General features: G+C 43.4%; 3 non-coding genes across 3 annotated transcripts; all 3 read left to right on the top strand.

Moving 5' to 3' along the window:
* The first annotated feature begins 4,559 nt into the window (after nt 1-4,559).
* On the top strand, nt 4,560-4,631 carry trnap-agg (transfer RNA proline (anticodon AGG)). Its single transcript has one exon. It is a non-coding gene; the product is annotated as a tRNA-Pro (tRNA).
* Nucleotides 4,632-9,322: 4,691 nt separating this feature from the next.
* Nucleotides 9,323-9,394, top strand: trnap-agg (transfer RNA proline (anticodon AGG)). The gene has a single exon. It is a non-coding gene; the product is annotated as a tRNA-Pro (tRNA).
* Nucleotides 9,395-10,761: 1,367 nt separating this feature from the next.
* trnap-agg (transfer RNA proline (anticodon AGG)) lies at nt 10,762-10,833 on the top strand. The gene has a single exon. It is a non-coding gene; the product is annotated as a tRNA-Pro (tRNA).
* The last annotated feature ends 645 nt before the right edge of the window (nt 10,834-11,478 follow it).

Genomic DNA, 11,478 nt, shown 5'->3' with positions numbered 1-11,478 from the left:
GTGGGTCCGTGTGTATTCCAACCTCCCAGGGCTTCCACTCAGTCCTTTCAAAGCCAGCCCCCCATGGGTTGCTCAAGAGAATGCTCCGGACCACGCAATGGCGGAGAGGGCTCTGACCTGGCTCGTTTCCATGGCAACCGCAGCACAACAGATGCAGGTACGCCCGCTCTCAGAGCATTACTCAGAGTGGCAGCGTGTATGTTCAATGGACAGCTGGATGAGCAGACTGATAAACAGAGGCTACACACCGCAGTTTGCCTCCCCAACCCCGCTGTACAATGGGATACTGGAAACCATCCTGTCATCCCGGACAGACTGCCTCGCTCTCCAGTCGGAGCTGCAGGAACTCCTGACGAAAGCTGCTATTTCCAGGGTTCCCAGAGGAGAGGAAAATCAGGGATTTTACTCCCGTTATTTTCTGGTTCCAAAAAAGACGGGGGGAATGAGACAACAACAACAACAACAACAAAAAATAGCTTTAGGCTTGCTTTTCAAAAAACAAAGCAAATATGTCTCACAACACTTTCCCTTACAAGAGCTTAATACTGTCTGTTAACTCTTAGCTAACAGTAGGCCTATCAAGAAACAGTGTCAGCATCATCATCACAAGGTGCTATGAGGAAACAAATGGTATCTAAAGTCAACAGTAGTGGCTCAGTTCTGAGTAAAAGTAAAAATAAATAAAAATAAACACCAATAAATACACTTCTTGAGCCACACAACACACAGTCACTTTACATGAAAAAGTGTTAATTCACAGTCAATGTACATTCATGAACAACTGGAATATTGTTACATGAACTCCTATAAATTGTTCAAATCATGAAATCAAAACTCACTTTCTCACTGCTGCTTGCGCGCCAAACACACCCGGAAGTAAATCACGGCCTTCTTCTGTGTCTTTTCTCCCCTCTAATTCAGCCAGGAACATACAAAATACACAGTACGCTGAAATAATCAGCACACTATGACATGACCTCACCTACCTTACATGTGTAGCACTCACGCTGTCCCGCTGTTCAGTATTCCCTCAGCGCAGTGGGGTTCACACTCATTAAGAACACATTCAACAGACCTACAGACATCGGCAAAAATACAAGATCATCCTCCGTCAGTTCTATTTTGTACAGGCTTCGCCCTCTAAGTTTATCCCTGCGCACAGTCAGAAGAAGTTATGTCTTCAAGCAAGACTCAGCGCCCCGCTGGAGCGGTCCGTCTGTGCCCCAACTGTCAGATCGGCAAATGAAGACCAAAAATGAGCAAATCTACAAATCAAAGTGACAATAATCAGTAAAAAGGGTGACAAGAATATCAGATCTGGTCTTCGTCTGGATCACAATCACCTGACGACTAAACAGTCCATGAGAACTCTCATCTGAGATGAACCCCGGAAGAGGATGGGGAAAGCTAAAAATGGCAACAAGTTTCTAGTTGTCCCTCATTCCTCACACGCTCTGTGCAATGTGAATGGTTTCTGTACTAACATTACATAACTCAAGATTTGCAGTGGTGGATAAATATTTAAATTTAGAAATTTGCAACATGTAAATATATATCTATTAATTTTTATATACTTTATTAATCCTCGAGGGGAAATTCAGTTATTCACACTGTCAATTACACACAGGTCCAAACACACATGCACAAACCGGACCTATACATGCACTAAGTGGAGAGATGTCAGAGTGGGCTGCCTTGAGTGATTGGGGGGGTTCAGTGCCTTGCTCAGGGACACCTCGGCAGTGCCCAGGAGGTGAACTGCCACCTCTCCAGTCCACGGCATATATTTCAGTCCGGACGGGGACTTGAACAGGTGACCCTCCAGTTCCCAACCCAAGTCCCTATGGACTGAGCTATGCCGCCCCACGAAAGTTGAAATAATGAAAGTCTTTTTTACAACAGGGCCTTCTTCAGGACAGGACATCAAGGTCAGGTAATAAAGCAGGACCCATCTTAAGGTCCTTATAATATCAGGTATTATATTTTAGTGCTGCAAATAACTACAATAAATAAATACCACAAACCACAAAGTTACCATATAAAAATATAACGTCACATATCTGATGGTACTTCAGAGATGTACTAAAGGCTACATTTGAATTCAAAATTGAGTGTTCCAGCTGAGAGCTGGCTGATATAAAAGATTTGATTAACAAAAAAGTTTTAATTAGTATTATCAGTGACGCAGCCATTTTTATTGTTTATCTGAAATTTTGTTTTTTTGTTTTTTTAAATGAATAGATAAATTAATCTGGTACAATTTTCCTTGCAATTAATTAATATTAACATAACATAACATTAACATGGATTTCCACTTCAATACATCTTATTTACCATATGACCCCGAAGTGGCATAACCTATTAACAAAGAATCAGTGAACTCAAAGGGTCCTGAAGCATTACAAAACATCAGTTGTGCACATGGAAGGGCATTATCCATATTCAGCATATCACAAACTCAAACCCTGTTTCCTTTACACAGAGCAACATGGTATGTCAACCGTATTAATGAAACTACATAATGCTTGTAGGTGTCCAGGAGTCCTGACTGGTTTCTGGTGTGGAGGAAAATAATGACGCAACCCTGTTTAGTGTGTGCAGTGTGCAGGGACGTAAACATGCAGAGAGGTCAGAAGATGGGAGGATGGGTGTATTCATGGGTCACAGTAAACCATGACAGTGTGACAGAGAGCCAACATTTATTGTATTATTCTCATGAGAATCTCCACTGTGAAAAAGTCTATTGTCATGTTTCAAATCCATGTTGGTGTGGATGCTCTGCAACTGTTTTCCAGCAGGTAAATGGTTCAACTTTAAATTGGAGGAGACTTCCTGATGAATGAAGGAAAATAACAAAGCAGTTTAAAAGCTGATATTAGACACACACACTGACAACATAACAACAAGAAAGAAGAAAGTAACAGACAGTATTTAAATGTTTGCAGCTCTGATGTTGTGTCTGATTATCATTCCTGGAGGAACTTCTCTCTTCTCCATCATGTTCACTGAATAAGTGAAATAAAAACACAGTTAGCTGACTGTAGTCTGTCTGGGGTGCTGCACTGACTGGTGTGATTGATGGTCATTGCTCCTCTCCTCCAGGTGGAGGCGCTGTAGCGCAAAGAAACAGAGGTGGTTTGTGAGGGTTTTGATGGGAAGAATAAAATGAAGAAGCAGTGATGAAGCTGCTGTAACATGTGCAGACATTGTTGTTGAGCGTGTGTGTTGTGGCAGGTGTTTGTTGAAGAGTATAGACAGTGTAAAAAGACTGTGTCCCGCTGTATCACCCAGGCTGCACTGCAGCGTCTGTTCACAGGCGCGATCCCACTACTGAGCGGCACGGGGGCTTTGACCTGCTCCGTCTCCGACCTGGGCCGGTTGACCCCTCCTTAGGCGACCTGGTGGTCCCGGGCTCCCCCAGGAGCACCATATCGATACGGAACTTAGTGCGGACACCCGATCAGCACAGTCCGCTGCAGCTCAGAGCTCCTGAGCTCAAACGATCCTCCAGCCTCAGCCTCCCGGTAACTTGGATTACAGGCGCGCGCCACCGCACCCGGCGGGAGGTCCCTTCATCCATAGAGGTTTTTTTTTTCTTCCAGAGGTGACGTCATCAGGGAGCACGCTTCACCGGTATTTGGAGACTACAAGAAAGCAGCTGCAGGGTTGAATGTTGATCAGCATTTGATCAATTTCCCTAAAACTCCCTGACTGATAAATCCTCAAGTAACATCAATGCTTCATCAAAAGCTGTGGAATCAACTGTCACAGGAAATGCAATAAAAATGCTCAAAAAAAAGTGTGTAATGACAACATTTCAAAATCCCACAAATCCACAAAGACCTCAGATTTTAAGGAATCTGTTTATGCTCATTCTTGTGAAGTGAAATGACTGATGTGATGACTGCAGATTGATGGCTTTGAGAAAAGCAGTTGTCAACTCGTGTGGCGTATCTGTTTAGGAGCCGGAATGAATACTCCATGAAGTATCGGATGAAATGGTTTCATCAATGTTATAGCTTTTTGGTACACAGTGGCTACCATTGTTGCAATAGCTACATATCTGAAACAGTGAGGCGCTAGAGTGCGCTATCGATTTGAATGCAATATGATTTCAGCGTTAGATGGGAGAAATTCCTACACACTGTGGCTTTAACATATGCAGCAGATGTTGATGTCAGCTACTTAATATGACAGATGAGGCAGAGCTCTACAGGAGAATACAGCGAGGAGCTCAGAGGACAGGTATGTGGCTCGTTGGTCTAGGGGTATGATTCTCACTTTGGGTGCGAGAGGTCCTGGGTTCAAATCCTGGACAAGTCCAGGTTTTAAATCAATAATATTAAAGGTCACAAATGAGGGGACATATAACATTCACTCAAAAGTGAGGAGCTCAGAGAAGTGCTGAATCGGATGTAAAATGTTGTGCAGCAGAGGGCGCTGTTTGGCCAGATAACAATGGGTCTTGAAGCTGCCACATCAGTGCTGTTGACTTTAACTGCACGTCTGGAAATGACAGGGCTGGAAATGTGAAACCTCCTTTGTCCCAGAGAGAACATGGCTCGTTGGTCTAGGGGTATGATTCTCGCTTAGGGTGCGAGAGGTACCGGGTTCAAATCCCGGACGAGCCCTGCCTTTAAATTAATTGAATTCAAGGTCACAAAAGCCTGGATATACAATATCTGTAACACACCAACAGCCTATTGTTACATATAACAACTACGGTCAGAATTCAACTGCACAAGCACCAAACTGAACGTGATCAGAACTGTCAAATGAAAAAGGATAAAATAACAAGTAATTTGAACGTCATACAATCTAACACAATTAAAGAATAAATGTAAATATAAAAAGGCTGGTATTCATGTACAAATTATACAGTACTTTAGACTTATCTACTGCATAAATGACAATACATTCAAAATATCATGTCCCAGCAGAGAGCTGGCTGATATAAATGATTTGATTAGATACATGAAAATATTTCATTATTGTTATTATTATTATCAGTGAGGCGGGCATATGATAATTTATCTGCATTTTTTGTCTTTTATTTTAATGAATAGATGAAATGATCCATTACAATTTTCCCTGCAATTAATTTATATTTATATAACATAAATATGGATTTCCCACTATGATATATTTCATGTACCAAGAACATCATTGTACACGTGGAAGCACACCGTCCTTATTCACCATAACCAGATACTGAATGCAACCCCTCTGATCCTTAACCTAGGCAACACATTATGTCAACAGTAAAAATGAAATCACATAGGCCTAATGTTTCTGGTGTGAGGGAAATTATGAAGCTACCATGTGTCTGCTGTGTGCTCTGCCTACCTGATGGGAACTTGGAGGCAGCAGGTACATGAACATGCAGAGAGGTCAGGAGGTGGGATTCAAGCGTCTCAGTAAACCATGACAGTGTGACAGTAAGCCAACATTTATTTCACTAACAAAGATCACACCAATAAGGTTAGGATTTGAATGATTTATTGCATATAATGGATTATGGGTTCGGAGGAAAGGGTGAAGGGGTGAAAATCGAGGGATTAGAGAATGAAAGGATGAGGATGGAGGGATAAGGGATGAGGGTCAAATGGATGAGGGATGAAGAGATTAGGGTTGAAGGGTTGAAGGGTTGAGGGTCAAATGGATGAGGGATGAAGGGATGAGGGATGAAGGGTTGAGGGATGAGGGGATGAGGGATGAAGGGTTGAGGGATTAGGGGATGAGGGATGAAGGGTTGAGAGATGGAGGGATGAGGGTTGAGGGGGATGAAGGGTTGAGAGATGGAGGGATGAGGGTTGAGGGTGGAATGGATGAAGGATGAAGGGATGAAGGGATGAAGGGTTGAGGGATGTAGGGATGAGGGGATGAGGGTCAAGGGTCAGATGGATGAAAGGTCAAGGGATATACAGTGAGGAATGAAGGGATGAAGGGATGGAAGAATGAGGGTTCGATTTCAATTTTCAATTTTATTCATAAAGCCCAATATCACAAATCACAATTTGCCTCACAGGGCTTTACAGCATACGACATCCCTCTGTCCTTAGGACCCTCACAGCGGATAAGGAAAAACTCCCCCCCAAAAAACCTTTAATGGGGGAAAAAAATGGTAGAAATCTCAGGAAGAGCAACTGAGGAGGGATCCCTCTTCCAGGACGGACAGACATGCAATAGATGTTGTACAGAACAGATCAACATAATAATAGGGTTGAGGGATGAAGGCTGGGTTTCTGGGTAGTAGGCAAGCGTGATGATGAATGTGTTGGGTCGAAGGCAGGAATGCAGGAGAAATCCCGGGAGTAAGACTAAGTCGGGGTGTTGTCTCTTCGTGAACTTGGCTTCGGATAAAGTCTCCAAGAGAACTTCAAGAGTGCATGGGAGTTTCAGATGTTGTTTGGTTCATTGCGCATATGTGTGATGTTTACTGAAGAAGACAGCGCCCTGGAATTTTAATGAGATCAAGAATTTTCTGCCTATAAACGGTTAGAGTGGCTCCCTGCAAAAAGACAACCCAAGTAAAACAGTCGAAAGAAGATCGGAGGCTGGTGCCAATTGTCAGAATTTCAAGAATTAATAATGGGAAAGCAAGAGTTGGCGATTGAGGATATGGGACGCTCGGATTGATGAATTGGTGCAGGTCTGAGGCCAGGGTGAGTGGCTGCATGAATAGCATGTTGTTAAGCGAATGCAATAGTGCCCCCAAAAGGATGGGTGCTACAGAGACTGGGTACATTTCACAGGTTGTGAAGGAGGGGTGGAGGTGGCTGAGTTTGTGTACGGTTGGATGACTCCTGGCTTAGTGTGATAATCACAAAAGGGGATGTCGTTCTGGGAGAATTTTGGGACTGGTGCTACGGTTTAGCTCCGTCTTGCATGGTTAGTCAAGCCTGGGTGATGATAGAGATGAAGTAGTTAATGAGTCCTAGCAGGGAAGAAGTTGGGCCGGAAGGAAATTGAAAGAACCAAGGGGGCTTTTGCGTTGTGGACCCGGGCCCACATCTGTGCATGCTTAACCTCAGTCTAGTTCTTTGGATAAGTGTGAAGAGTTAACACCGCATCAGGGACCAGTACACTGACCCCTGTTCAGGTTGGCTTGAAAGGTTAGTCTCAGGAGTTCATAGTACGCAGTATAGTTCCAGCACGGAATGTGTCAAGTGTTAATATCAACTGCGCCTATAACATGGAAGTGGATTGCTGGGCAATCATGTTATTGTATTTGGGGACAGCATGAATAACTCGTACCTGATATGGAAACACTGGACAGATTTTGCGGATTTGCTTGGTGGGTAGGGATGCTTGGATTGTGATGGGGTCGAGGGGAGTGGATGACAATAATGCCGAGGGAGGAGGGTATTGAACGGAAGGATGACTTGGGGGGAAAGTGAGGGTGGGTCAAGAAAACGGAAACAAGGGCCTACTTAAATACGATCTAGTTAATGATTTTTATGTTAAAAAGCAATGAAAATTTTGATTGCGAGAAAGAAAACGGAAACACATTGTGTGGGGAGGAAAATTAGGTATAAGTAGTGAGGTGTGGTCCTGCTCCCAGACTTAAGCCAATTACTAAACTGGTTTACTAGCAAGGACTGTACCATGACCAAGCGATTTGTAAAGGTTTAATAGGACAGGGAAATACAGAATGTTGAGGAAGGATAAACGAATGAGAGAAGGGGATAATAAACATGGGGCTCGAGGTTGTCCATTAACGCTTGTCTGGGATGGATATAAGAGGGTCTTGGAAGAGGAAATGGTTACAACTGTTGCAAACATGGGAGCGAATGTGGTGGCCAGTGGTGGAGGCTGAGTTGATTTACTTCTCAGGAGTGAGAACAAGAGAGAGTTGGAAGAATGAAGTTGTGTTAGATAAACTGGGACGAAGTGGATCTTCATATATATCTGGAAGTCTGTGAAGTCCACCAGAGCCTGGAGAAAACCACAGACAAACTGTATGAATACGTTATAAGGCTTCAAACCTTTATGAAAACCTACAAATCCAAATGATGAAAATCTGGAAAAAAGGAAGACCAGATACAATCTTCAGCTGGATCACAATCACCTGACCAATAAACAGCCCATGAGAACTTTCATCTCTGATAAAATCTCAGAAAAGGAAAGGCAACCCCATAAACTGAAGAAGGATTAAGTGTGTGCACATCCATGAGAAAATATTGAGGTTGATGACAAAAAAACCTTTCTCCTTTAGAGGCTGATAACTAATATTTCTGAGTATGAACAACTTGTAATCTGTGAAAATAATATGAGCTGGTCATTTCACTGTGTAGAACATTAGTTCTTATAAGTTTAAGAATATTCATCACTGTAGCTTCTTGATCACTTTTAGCATTCCTCATTGAAACTAATGAGAGCAGAAAGCTGTGGCAAACCGCAGTAAAAATGCTAAAAAAAAGAGTTTGATGACAAAACACAGTTCAAAATCCCACAAATCCACAAAGATCTCAAATATTAAGGAACGTGTTTTATGCTCATTCTTGTGACCTGAAATGACTGATCTGGTGACTGCAGAGACTGATGGACTTTATTGAACTTTAAAATGAGCAGGAGTGGGCGTTGAGTATGGTGGAGAATTACGCATCTGTGATACACAGCTCACAGCACAGCAGTGGAATTATCAGCATGGCCCTCAATCAGCTCCTGGTAGCAAGTTGATCTGGAAGTCTGTAAAGTCCACCAGAGCCTGGAGAAAACCACTAAGAAAATGTGCTGTAGCTACAAATACATCATACAGCTCAAAACTTTTACAAATTCAAATCACGGAAATCTGGAAATACATAAATGAATAAATAAAGTAAAGAAGATCCGTTACAATCCTCAGCTGAATCACTTTCATCTAACAAATAAACTGTCCATGAAAACTTTCATCTGTGATGAAACCTCAGAAAAGGACACGCAACACTAAAAGTGTCAGAAGGACTAAGTGTGTGTACAGTCTGGCACAAAAAAGGGAGTTTTCGAGTTGAGGTCTGTATGAGTGAGGCTGGCTCACAGGTACCATGAGACATGCAGCAGATGTTAATGTTAGATACCCAAAATAATGTCACAGATGACGAGGCGGAGCTCTACAAGAGAATACTGTAAAGAGTTCAGAGGGCAGGTGCCGAATGGGATGTAAAATGTTGTGCAGCAGAGGGCGCTGTTTGGCCAGATGAGAATGGGTCTAGCAGAGGGCGCTGTTTGGCCAGATGAGAATGGGTCTTTAAGCTGCCACATCAGCAGTGTGGAGTTTAACTGCACGTCTGGAAATGACAGGGCTGGAAATGTGAAACCTCATTTTTTCCATGGTAAATATGGCTCGTTGGTCTAGGGGTATGATTCTCGCTTAGGGTGCGAGAGGTCCCGGGTTCAAATCCCGGACGAGCCCAGATTTTAAATCAAAAGATTAAAGGTCACAAATGAGGGGACATAATATTCACTCAAAAACCCAACACCAGTGACAAAAGAATCAAAAAACATTGATTCTGCTTGGAAACCTTGGTTCCTGGCATCAATGTGGATGTGGATGTCAATTGACATGTGTCAGCCACCCAAATACAGATCAATTAATTACTCTCACAGGAATGAGGGAAAGTACTTGTCCCCCCCAGCAGGACAATGTCCCATGCTCCACTGCAAAAAACTGTTCAGGCCTCCAAAATCCTGTTAAGGCACCGACACGGGACCTGTGGGGTCGTCCTATAGTGTCTGGCACTGGGGTGTTGATCTTTTGAGTCCTCTTGATTGGTGTTAATGTTTTGGCTGATTGTTGCACAGTACATGGTGCACACAGCCAGCAGTCAGTTGCAGCAAATTACATACAACTGCTGTCAGAATTCAACTGGACAAACACCAAACTCAAAGTCATCAGAATTTCCAAATGAAAAAAAGTTGCATTACTTAAGTGAGTTATCATTCATTTCTGGGTAAAAGTCTATTGTTATGTTACAAATCCATGTTCCCGGGCTCCCCCAGGAGCACCATATCGATACGGAACTTAGTGCGGACACCCGATCAGCACAGTCCGCTGCAGCTCAGAGCTCCTGAGCTCAAACGATCCTCCAGCCTCAGCCTCCCGGTAACTTGGATTACAGGCGCGCGCCACCGCACCCGGCGGGAGGTCCCTTCATCCATAGAGGTTTTCCAAAGGTGACGTCATCAGGGAGCACGCTTCACCGGCATCTCCAGACCAAAAGAAAGCAGCTGCAGGCTCTAACTTCATGGACATTGGTATCAAAATGATGAGATGCTATGTCATAAGCAAATGTAGTGTTTTTATTCGGTGTAGCAGTTTGAAGTCACGTGTCATCACACATACAGACGAGAGCCATCCACAGCAGGCTATACCACTACAGTCACCACTCCACCACCACTACAATGAACATTATCTAAAAGCTGAAAACAGTGAAAACAGCCAGCTGGATGAACGAAAAGGTAGAAAAAACTTGACAGAGTGAGTTTTTGACTTGAGGTCTGTATGGGTGAGGCTGGCTCACAGGTACCTTAAGAAATGCAGCAGATGTTGATGTCAGATACTCAACATGACAGATGAGGCAGAGCTCTACAGGAGAATACAGTGAGGAGCTCAGAGGACACGTGCTGAATGGGATGTAAAATGTTGTGCGGCAGAGGGCGCTGTTTGACCAGATAACAATGGGTCTTTAAGCTGCCACATCAACAGTGTGGAATTTAACTGCAGGTTTGGAAAGAATAGGGGACGAAATTCTTATCCTATTTTTTTCCCACATAAAATATGGCTCGTTGGTCTAGGGGTATGATTCTCGCTTAGGGTGCGAGAGGTCCCGGGTTCAAATCCCGGACGAGCCCTATCTTTAAATTAATTGAACCGAAGGTCACAAACGCCTGGTTATACAATATCTGTAACACACCAACAGCCGATTGTTACATAGGCTATAACTAACAACTACGGTCAGAATTCAACTGGCATTCATTGATGGCAAAATGCATTATTGAAATTGATTCAAACCTCCTATTACAGAGTGCAGGTGTTGAAACAGTGAGTGCTACTAACCAGAAGTGCAATGATACACATACAGTATCCTGAAAAGCTGAAATAAACATATTTTACCTGGTTTTACCCTATCAAATTGCTAAACATCAAATTATGTGCTACACAACATATTTGGTTAGAAATGGTGTCAACACTTAGGCTACTATAATTTTTCTACAGTTACTGAAACTTTGAAGACAACAGGAAGAACTCTTTAGATAAAGTGGGTGGCTCTTAGAAGAGCATTTGTGTTGTTGGTTATTTCTCAGCAGGACTGTTTACTTGGAGCTGGTGTACTTGGTGACGGCCTTGGTGCCCTCAGACACAGCGTGCTTAGCCAACTCACCGGGCAGCAGCAGGCGGACGGCGGTCTGGATCTCCCTGGAAGTGATGGTGGAGCGCTTGTTGTAGTGAGCCAGACGGGAGGCCTCACCGGCGATGCGCTCAAAGATGTCGCTCAC

Source organism: Epinephelus moara, chromosome 20, assembly GCF_006386435.1.
Source record: "Epinephelus moara isolate mb chromosome 20, YSFRI_EMoa_1.0, whole genome shotgun sequence".
Classification (NCBI taxonomy): Eukaryota; Metazoa; Chordata; class Actinopteri; order Perciformes; family Serranidae; genus Epinephelus; species Epinephelus moara.
The sequence above is the reverse complement of the archived record's forward strand: the minus strand, read 5'-3'. Positions and strand labels throughout refer to the sequence as shown.